The following is an 11,880-nucleotide window of genomic DNA, read 5'->3' as shown; positions in this document are numbered from 1 at the left end:
ACTGAGGCTCACATAAAACCTATGCAGGAATGTTCATAGCAGCTTCATCTGTAGTAGCCCCAAACTAGAAACAGCTCAGATGTTCTTCAATGGGATACTGGTTAAGCAAATCGGGGTACATCCATCATAACTACGTAATATTACTCAACAGTGAAGAGGAATAAACTACAGACAGACACCAAAACTTGGAGGAATCTCCAGAGAATTATGCTGAGAAGAAAAGCCAAAAGGTTCCATGTTATATGATTCTCTTTATGTAATATTCTTGAAATGAAAACATTTTGGGAATAAAGAGCAGACTAGTGGTTGCCCTGAGTTAGGGAAGAAGGATGGAGGGAAGAAGGGAGGTGGGTGTGGTTAATAAAAGGGCAACAGGAGGGATCCTTGTGATGGTGGACACATGTAAGATGAAATTATATAGAACTACACACACACACACACACACACCCGCACACACACATGAATACAAGTAAAACTGGGGAAATCTGAATAAGGCTGGATGATTATATCAATGTCAATATCCTGGTTGTAATGTCACACTATAATTTTGTATGATGTTACCACTGGATGAAACTGGGCAAAAAGTATATAGGATCTCTTTGTATTCTTTCTTCCAGCTCGGTGAATCTATAATTCACTGTAGATATGAATCTACAATTATCTCTATAAAAATTAAAAAACAAAGATCTCCGAAGAGAATGGACTGGAATTGAGGGCAGGAGCTGTTACAGTGGATGCAGGGAGAGTGGTTATGAGGTGACGAGCACGAAGATAATGACGAGCTGGGCTGTGTTCATCACTGGGAGAGTGGCAATGGACAAGAAGATAACGGGGTTTGATGTGGACTCCAGAGTCTAGACCTTTGATTGCTTGTGATCTTTGTCAAATGAATAAATAAAATCTTAAAAAAAAAAAAAAAAAGAACCTGGCCCCCAAAGAGAGAAAACAACTCAAAGAAAGTGAAGTACAATTCTAAACCAAATATTTAAGAAAAAAAAATAAAATAACAAATAAAAAATCATTTTAGAAAAGCACTAGACATCTGGCCCTTGGTAATTCCACTGTGGCTTTCAACTATCAGGCCAGAGGGGAAGGAAGAGATGAAGTCCAGAATGTTCCTGGGGAAACTAAAGAGGACAGTTCCAACTACTGGAGAGTCCAAGAGGCCCCTAGTCCACTGTATTCCCAAGTGGTCAGGCATAGAGGACATCAGCAATAGGATGGCTGAGTCCCTAGAAAATGACTGGGAAAGTTTCAAGGGCGTCGAACGATCCATGCTCACAGGCTGACAGCTGAGTTATAGTTTTGGGAGATTTGAAACTGAAAAGAAAGTTTAGAAATGAGTCAAGTGCCCTGGTTCTTCAGAATGGCATTGAATATCACCCTCTGAAATAGAGTAGGAGGTGACAGAGCTACCAGGAATGAGAATCCCGTGCAGAACGATTAGAGCTAAAAAATAAAAATAAAAATAAACAAAATCATACTTGGGAACCTGAGAACACAAGATAAAGCTCTAAACAATGACACCTATTTGTTTTACGACAACTCACTTTTTTATCTACTTCTTTACCTCTTGAAAGATGTACTTTTAAATTTTATTTTATTTTAGAGAGCACACACGCCCCAGCGGTGTGGAGTGGGTTGGGGGGATGCAGAGGGAGAGGGAGAGATAATTCCAAGCACAGAGTCCAATGCAGGCGGTTCCGTTTCACTACTCTGAGATCATGATCTGAGCCAAACCCAAAAGTCAGATGCCCAAACGATGAGCCATACAGGTCCCCCCCAAAATGTGCTTTTAAAGATTTATTTTGTAGCATAAAGTAGGTAAAGATACATACATAACGTTTTCACTGTTGAGGATTTTCCTTAAAACTGCTGTTTCTTTCCCATCTCCCTCCTGACCCCCTTTTCTCTTTTGTACTTTTGTCCGCATACAAAAAGTCATTTAAATATCACTTAAATTTCTAAACATTTGGTAAAATTTGAAGTAAGCTTATCCTATAACTTCAAGCTCATAGTCCCTTTCTTGGTGAAGCCTTCCTAAGAGACAGTCATTAGAGACATTAGATAGTAAAGATTTGCTTCCTCATCTGACCCCCTCTTTTGTTCATATGGAAACTGCAAGGGCCTTTTTTTACCTTTGTGTTTCTCAGATTACTACAGGACCTGTAACATAGTAGGGCTCAATAAAGATCTGTTGAATAAAAGAGAAACCAAACAAAAGAGAACCTGGTAGGACTGATATTAAATCATTAAAATCATTAGTTCTTCTGATCACATGATTTGCAAGGCCTGTGACAAAGTTCCAGAGGTGTCCCTCATCATATCATCATTTGCATGCCTAGAAGCTTGCAAGAAAATGTTGTAGAATGGCCTTTAATGAGGGTGACAGTGCTGAGCCTCTGTGTGACTCGGGCATGGTGACCTGCCGAAGATAACCATCCCATCAAGCTTCGTGAGCAGTGTATACATTGTCCTAAAAAGAAAAATAAGTTCTTCTCATTGTAGCATGGCAAAAGTCATCACCTAACCTAAGGTCACCGCTTACAGCTGATAGGTCCCACTGAAATCTGCTTTGGGGAAACTTGGCTGGGTATGGATATTCAAAACACAAAACACACAAAAGCAATGAAATACATAAATAAATATACATATAAACAATCTCAAACTCAGAGAAAATGTATACATACAGTATAAAAATCCATTTTCCCTACCCATTTGAGAGTAGATGGCTGACATTATGCTCCATTATTCTCTAACACTTTTTTGTGTGTATTTTCTATAAATGAAACCATTCTCCTATATAACCACAATATAACCACTAAAATCAGGAAATTAATATTGATACTTTACTATAATTCTCAGGCTTTAGTCAAGTTCCTCCAATTATCCTCAAGCATGCACTTTGTAAGAAAACGAGGCAGTCCTAAATCCAGATCTTGCAAAACAGATGAACACCTTCATTTATCATGTCTCCTTAGTTTCATTCTATTTGGAATAGTTCTTGGTCTTTCTCTATCATAAGCATGACACTTTCAATGTTTATAGGTCATTTATTTTGCACAATATTCTTCAGTTTAGGTTTGTGTGATGCTTCTTCATGATTAAGTACATATACATCTTAGGCAGGAATATCACAGAAGCAATGATGCGTTCTCATTTTATCCTATTCAAGGGACACATGATTTGTATTTGTGGCATTACTGGTGACACTAACTTCAATCACTTGTTTAAGTTCCTGTCTGCTTGACTCCCATGCTGTGAAATTACTTTTCATAAATATTTTCTGAGGAGGCTCTGAGATAATGTATCACTCCTCATCAAACTATTAATTAATTCACCGCTTTTTAAAATACCTGCTTGAACTCATGGTTTTCTACTTTATTGAATACCTTACAGTCTACACTTCATTTTCTTGCTGAAATTGCCCCACTTTTTTCCAGTAGGAGCTGCAACAAGGTGGTGTCTGTGTCCCCATCATTCTTTGAGCACTTCTTTATTTCAGGCTCTATAAGAGGTTCTGGGCTCATCTTGTATTTTCCCTACCTCACTACTGAAGTCAACCAATTCTCCAAGGACCTCAGAAGAAGGGTACTTAGAAACTAATATCTGAATGCTAGATGTACTCAATGCTTTTGGGATGCCACTGCTCCCAGACCCTCTCAGTGGACAAAACTAGTAATATATGTATTTGTATCTCTCCCTCCCTTTTTCTCTTTCATCCATTCATTGAAAATCTTGAGTTCAACTCCAATCCACACTCCGATTCCAGCCCAACATTATCATCCTTAGTATTTTCTTCCTCGGTCAATCAATGTAATGATTCCTCCACAGTTGACATAACTACCTCCAACCGTGTGGATGCCCTCCTCACCACCCCCATACCAGACAGCTCCTTCACATGAACATACTCCTCACCTCTCGGAGGTTCTGACACCCCACCAGGCCACCACGAATCTACTCCTGCATCCACGCCATGCACAGGCTTGCTCAATCCCACCTAACAGCTTTTGGAAACCATTTGAACAGGGCTCAATTCCTCGTCTCTGGTTTGTGTCTGTGACCTCTCGCTTTTTAGGTGTACATCTTAATATAAACTGGGGTTCCACGCTACAGATTTTGTCAGCCTCTTCTAAAGCACAATGAGCCCTATTACAGCCACGCATTTAAAAGCTGTGAATCTAACACTTTCCCACTACCTCGGATGGGGCACCCTTATTCTCTGTTACCATATAAGAACCACAGGCCTGGCCTAGCCAGCTTCCTAGCAGACCTAGAGCATGTCAGGCCACAGCTTCATCATACCCACTGCTCGAAGTTTCTTTTCTTCCTGGCCCATGGACATTTAAATCCTGTCTGGGGGCACTGTTATATCCTCACAGATTTCTCTTTTTGTGCTGTATGTAACACTGCTATCTCTTTGGAATACAGAAAACAAGACAGAATCTGGGAAGAGTTTCTATATCGTTGAACAGGATAGTAATCTAGGTAGAAAGGGTCATAAAAAGGCAAAGTGCCAAAATCCTTTTAAGAAGCAGTATGAAGGGGTGTTTGGGTGGCTCAATGGGTTAAGCCTCTGCCTTTGGCTTAATTCATGATCTCAGAGTCCTGAGACAGAGCCCTGCATTGGGCTCTCTGCTCATCAGGGAGCCTGCTTCCCTCTTCCTCTCTCTCTCTATGCCTGCCTCTCTGCCTACTTGTGATCTGTCAAATAAATAAGTAAAATCTTAAAAAAAAAAAAAAAGAAAGGAAAGAAGAAAAAGAAGCAGTATGGAATTTGACTTCTTTGTGGTAATTTTTATTATTAAGATTATAGGGTCTGGGCACCTGGGTAGCTCATTAGGTTAAGCGACTGCCTTTGGCTCAGGTCATGATCCCAGGGCCCTGGGATCAAGCCCTGCATCTGGCTCCCAGCTCAGTGGGAGAAGCTCAGCCTGCTTCTCCCTCTCCCACTCTCCTGTTTGTGTTCTGTCTCTCTCTCTTTCTGTCAAATAAATAAATGAAATCTTAAAAAAAAAAAAAAAAGAAAAGATTATAGGGTCAATGGGAGAGAGAGGGTTACTGCTGAGGGGCTCCCCGGATCTGGCCCTCACCTTTGCAGGGTGGTGCACCCAGAGCTGATGGGCTCTCAGGACCTGCATTGATTCATCTTCAACAGCTTCACTGTGATGCTAAGGTAAAGCTTCAGGCCCACTTGCCTGTGCTTGTCTACCCTAGCAGCAATTTCATATCTGCCATTTTGTATTCTTTTTCTCAAAAGAGTCCCCCTAATTCTAAAAAAAATGTTTACAATTCTGCATCTGTCCCTCACAAATTCTGGTTCTGTCCCTGCAAGGAACTTAAGGTTAAATCACAATGCAAATCTCCAAGGAAGGAAGATAATTTTCTAGAGAGCATTCTAGTTATCAGTGGAGAGAGGTGTTAGGAGGCTGAATAAATCTTGAGAAGGTTGCTTAGGTTGCTTAGGGAGCCAAGAGAGATGGGTGGTCTAGGGGGTTAATTTATGTAGACCACGTAAATTTCAAAGCCATTCTTACCCACCTCCTGAGTGTGTCTGTAATTCCTGCATGGTCCGGGGTGCCTGGGCAGCTCAGTTGGTTAAGCATCAGACTCTTGATGTCAGCTCAGGTTATGATTCAAAGTGGTGAGATAGAGTCTTGCATCAGGCTCCGTATTGGGCCCAGTGGAGCCTGCTTGAAATTCTCTCTCTCCCTCTCCCCCTGCTCTGCTCTCTTCTCTCGCACACGTACTTTCTCTTTCTCTCTCTTATTTATTAATAAATAAATAAATAAAAATAAAATGAAAAAATAAAATTTCTGTGTGGTTAGTTCAGTATCTCTTGGCTATCTCTTTCCAAAAAGAATATTTGATTAACTCTGTCCAAAATCTTACTTAATGACTTTTTCTTTCTTGAGGAGTTCATATCTGCCACCTCCTGCCAGTTCTTAATTAACATATTCTTTTTTTGTTAGGGTGTAATATAATTGTTCAGTAACAGCTTTCAAGACTCCTCTACACTGCTTGCCCCTTGAAAAAAAACCTGACTATTCCTAATCCTTTCCAGTTCATATAACATCATCTCCAGGGTGGGTTAATTCTACCACCCACTCTACGGACACTCTGCTTCCAGTTTAGTTTTCTTTTCTTTTCTTTTTTTTTTATTTTTGTCCAGTTTAGTTTTCTGAAGGCACCTTGTTTCCAGGTCATAGGGTCATTTATCATCCTCATGCATTAAGTCTTGAAATTCTAATCCCAATTTGAAATTAAAAATAGTAAATGATTTTAAAATTGGGGAAGAGTTGTACAGGAAGTAGACATGTAAAAAGTTTCTCCCTTTATTATCTTTAAAGTTCACAAATCTAGAAGAAGCACCTAAATTGTACTATCCAGGAAGCAAAAGCAGAATATCCACAAATAAGGAGAAGATACATTTTATATTTTCTTTAGGTGCAATATCAAGTGTTGTGGATTAATTCCATTGGAGACAACCATTGGTTTAGTTCCACAGCACACCGAGCAGTGTACATCAAGCGGTTAACAGTAGATTTCCTTTCAGAGAGCTTAAATCTAACTCAAGGGTAAAACATACATATAATTCTGAAGTTATTTTCAAATTATCAGTAATGATAAACAATGACTGAAGAGAAGCCAAAGAAGTGAAGCTTGAAAGACATTAACAATAAAAACAACAATGATGATGATGGTTGTCATTTGCTGAAGTCCTACCATGAGACACCACTGATGGTGGAACTCTTAATATCTACATTTCACAGATGAAGAAACTGAGGTTCAGAGAGGTCTGTCCAAGATTACCTGGCTAATCAAAAGGAAAATTATGGTTCGACTCTTTCTTCCACATGGGCTGGGCAAGGGTTGGGGTGGAAAGCAATTCAGAGGAAATGAAGTGAACAGAGGCACTCAAGGAACACCAGGATGATTTCATTAGCAGGCAGTGGAAGGGAAGGGGAAGGAGTCAGCTGGCAGCTGAGAGGAAGATGGGGCTGAAAGGTTCTCATAAATTTAGCCCTTTGGAGCTGATGTGAGACACACACAAGGATCAACCGAGGGAATCTCATCTCATACATCATTTGACATACATCAGACTCTCATACAGCCATTTTGTAGACCTGAAATCTAAAGGCCTAGTGGGAAATGGAACAGTCTTTGCAACCAGCAGTGTCATTAAAGAACAGTTGACACTGATTCACCCATTATCTAGGAGGTGCCTAGACAAACAATAAACAAACATATGAGCAAGATAGTAACAGTCTGGGGTAAGGGCTATGAAAGCAGCAGACAGGGTGACAAGAGAGCAGCTGTGGCAGGGGAACCGGCTTTAGACAGGGAGATGTTGGCCAATGTACCTTTCAGATGTCCTTCCTCACATAAATAGCAAATATTAATGAATCTCAGTAACTTTTTCCAAAATGTTTGAGTAAAATACATGCATATGAAATGTATTTCATATGTATACAAATATTTTTAATAACATGAAACTACAAAGGTATCTCATATATTTTTTAAAGATTTTATTTATTTATTTGACAGAGAGAGCACAAGTAGGCAGAGAGGCTGGCAGAGAGAGAGAGAGAGGGAAGCAGGCTCCCTGCTGAGCAGAGAGCCCGATGCGGGACTTGATCCCAGGACCCTGAGATCATGACCTGAGCCGAAGGCAGCGGCTTAACCCACTGAGCCACCCAGGTGCCCCTCTCATATTTTTATAAGAAGTGTCCCTTCTTGTAAAACTAGCTAAAAGAAATGTACCCTTGAGGGTGCCTGGGTGGCTCAGTGGGTTAGGCCGCTGCCTTCGGCTCAGGTCATGATCTCAGGGTCCTGGGATCGAGTCCCACATCGGGCTCTCTGCTCAGCAGGGAGCCTGCTTCCCTCTCTCTCTCTCTCTCTGCCTGCCTCTCTGCCTACTTGTAATCTCTCTCTGTCAAATAAATAAATAAAATCTTTAAAAAATAAAAAAAAGAAATGTACCCTTGAAAGGCATCAAAAAATATATAAACTGAATTCAAAGTCTGTGATTTCAAAGGGAAGTTTCCAATTAGAAGGAAATATTTGGAACACATTTTGAAAGACTTAGAGAATGGTGGTGTTACAAGGCAATGTTTTCATTTCAAAATACAAACAGAGTCTGAAAACGGGCTTCATTAGAACATTTGTTAGTGGAGGTTGTGCTGTTAAAGAATGATGATCCCAGGGGTATCTGAAATTCCTAAACATTCCAGGAAATGCAAGTGCCCTTTGTAGGAGGTTGGTTTCCTAAAAGTGGAACACGCTCAGGTGCCTCCTGCCCCACGCTCAGAGAGGAGGACATGAAAAGTCACGGATGTGAAAATTACAACTGAATCAGTAAGACTTACTCAATATTGATAGTCAGACACCCAGCACTCCAAGACGGTGTCATACCATTGAAGGAGAAGCAGCTCATGGTGGTCAGACTAGGAGAGCTGCCAAGCTGGATACTGATGCTGGATTTCATCCTAAAGGCACTGCTGGAGCATTTCAAAGAGGTTACTACTGGTATTACATTAAGTATTTCAGTGTGAAGGAAGGGCAGGTGTCACTAGGACTTCTACGATGCTGGCAGCTTATGTAAATTTTCAAGTACTGTCCTTGTTACAAGGAACTCTAACACGAGTGGCTGGGCAAGTACCCCAAAGAGGGCCCAGTGTGGAGGCACATTCTGCATTCCTGTCCATGACCTTTGCCTGGCACCTTTGAGTCCTTTCATAGTCTATTTTAGAATTAACACTCGATAAAAGATGACTTGTACATTGGGTGGGGGTAAGATTCACTCAATCTTTCATTAAAATAATAATAATAACTCAACAGCAACACAAAAAAATTATGGAGCAGAGGAGGCTATACTATGGGGTTAAAGAAGTTTAAACTTTGGGATGTACTGCCCTGTCCCCAATCCCCACATTTGCATGGCCCCCTTCCAAGATCCTACAAGGGACCCTAGCAATGTGTTTTCTCAAGATCATAAGTTTTTGAAAATTTAGAGAAAATTTCCAATTCTATTTCTAAAGAGGGGCTCCTATATTGTATAAACTTCAGGCTCTAAACCCTGGATCCTCCTGACTGAATGCCTGTCTTGTACCACACACTACACTTAATGCTGGAGGTACAAGGCGTGAACAAGGCACACTCCCTCCTGGGGAGAAGTTGGGTATAAAACAGAAACAAGAAAAATAATTGCAATGGGATACCTGCTTGGTTGTTGACTGTGCAATGGGGAACAGAAGCCCAAGGGATGCTCTTTTGTTGTTGTTATTAATCTATTCATTAAAAATTTAGACTTACTGAATTTCTTTTTTTAATGACAAATGTCCATTAAGTAAGCCCAACAATACAGAAATGTAGAAAGAAACAGTTAATCTATCTCTGTAGAAATCCTTATTACCCTCAAGGCTGAGGCCCAATGAAATGCCACTTGGGTCATGAAGCTGTTCACACCAGGCTCTTTTAGGTGCTTATGATATCTTGTAGCATGCTTATGACACTTAAAGTAACACAGGAACATGGGACAGTCGGGAGAACTGAAAGCCCCCAACGTATTCAGGTAATCCACAAGGTTTGCATGTAAGAGTATACAGAAGATGAAAAGGATGGGGGAAAAGGGGCAGAAAGTGGGGCCTGGAGTCCAGGTAAGGTCCTCCAGACTCTCTCTAGATGGTTTTCAGCAGAATATGACTATAAATAAGCACTGCTTTTTAGAATGGCAGTTGTGAAGGGAGCAGAGTTGGCCGAGTGGAGATGGGAAGAGCTGGCAGAGCAGTTAGGAAAGAGAGGTCCTAGAGTCTGGCCCAGTAATAGCGGCAGAACGAAAAGTAAGGAATGGGCTTAACAGACAGGGAGGAAGAATCAGAACTTCAAAACTGACTTGGATGTGATGGTGGGAGGCCAAAGGAGGAGGCTGGCATTACTCTGGGGTTTGGCAGAGAATTAGTAATGGTGAAAATCAATAAGAACTCAAGAGGAAGACTGGTTTTGGGAGGAAGAAGGTGAGTCTGAGCTTGGTCTCATCACCTCTGAGATACGAGTAGGTCAAAAAAGTAGAAACGTCTCATTCTTTGCTACTCGGAGTAAAGTGTGGTCCATTGAGCAACGGCATCAGGACCCCTGTGAATTTCTTTTTTTTTTCTTTTTAAAGATGTTATTTATTTATTTGTCAGAGAGAGAGAGAGAGAGCAAGCGCACAGGCAGACAGAATGGTAGGCAGAGGCAGAGGGAGAAGCAGGCTCCCTGCCGAGCAAGGAGCCCGATGTGGGACTCGATCCCAGGACGCTGGGATCATGACCTGAGCTGAAGGCAGCTGCTTAACCAACTGAGCCACCCAGGCCTCCCGACCCCTGTGAATTTCTTACATGTACAACGCTCCAGGCCACAGACCTGCTGCATCTAACCTGCATTGTAAATCTGCACCTGCCAAGTCCTGGGGTCTGACTTGGCTCCAAACTACTGAGGAAATCAACACACTTCCTCGCCTCTGGAGGTTAAAACGTCTTAAGTGTAGGGCCTGTTCCGTAGATGTGGTTGGTACAAAGGAACTGCAGAAAATATAGATTTGCAAAGTGGTGTGGGACCCTTTAAAAACTTCTGCCCATAAAGTATACCAAAGCCAAGGGAACACCTGTGGGCCATGTGCTCAGCTGTTGTGGCCAGCGGACTCATCGGCCCATCTGCCTGTGGCATCACATGTTTTCCTCTGTATTTGAGAGCATGGATGGCAACACAAAGGAGAAAATAATGTACAGGGGTTTTAGTAAACTTGTCAAATTATAAGAATTTGGGTATAGACAATAAATGAGAATTGGAATATACTGCCATAATTACAAAATCAGTATCTCACTCTTCAAAACTCTTCATAAATGGTGACGCTTCCTTGTTAATCACATAAGTCAATTCCTCAAGTTCACCACAGGACATCTGTGTGTAAGAAATCACCTCAATGTAACTATGTAACTATGACATTTTCTAACATCCAGTTTATACAAATGCATTAAAAATCCTTTTCTTTTCAACTTCTCTGCTAACTAGAAGAGTATTTATATAATAATGCGATACTGCCTTTTAAACCTGGAATATGATTTGACATGTCAGATGAATGTGTTAGAAGTTGACTCTGAGTAAAATAATGCTTGTAATAATAGCATTGTGTAACCAGTAAAGACGTATCACAGTATGCTACTATACTACCACTAGATATACTCTAGTGGAGTACTCTAGATACTCTAGATAGACTAGTGACCTAAAGACTCAATTATTCTGAGCACCTAACATGCTAGAAATTTGGTTAGACACTTTACATGTATAAATCCTTTAGAAACACCTTAAAATCTCAATCGCACAGATTTCTTGGATGTTTGTATTTGTCTGTAATCCTCAACAAAAGGGGAAAAAAATTAAAAGTGACCCTCATTTGTCAAATGGGCAAAGGCGGTATGTTTACCAATGGTGTGAATTTTACAAGAGGCTGTAAATGAAATGGCACTGTTCCATGGGCATGGACTGCTTCAGTCGGTATCGGAACTATTGAGACAAACCATATGACATTGCTGTCTGATGTCAAATTGAAATTTGGAAATCAATAATTGGCCAAATATTGGACTTCCATATGGTTCAGCTTATACAATAATTAGGTAATTTCTTTTGGTCCAACCCATGCTGTAAGTAGACAACAAAGTAGAGAGTGAAGTGCAGACCGTACATCTAAGATTATTTTCTTTGCTGTGGTTGATTTTTGAAGTAGAGACATCTCTCCAATGCTGTTGCTACAAGGACTCTTACTGACAACTCTGAAACTTGACTGCCAAGAAAGAACTGAAATTTTGTGATGAGCCACTGGTTAGAGTGTCCTTGTCTGAT

The sequence above is a fragment of the Neovison vison genome, chromosome 4 (assembly GCF_020171115.1).
Source record: "Neovison vison isolate M4711 chromosome 4, ASM_NN_V1, whole genome shotgun sequence".
NCBI classification, from domain to species: domain Eukaryota; kingdom Metazoa; phylum Chordata; class Mammalia; order Carnivora; family Mustelidae; genus Neogale; species Neogale vison.
Note: the sequence above shows the minus strand (reverse complement) of the source record.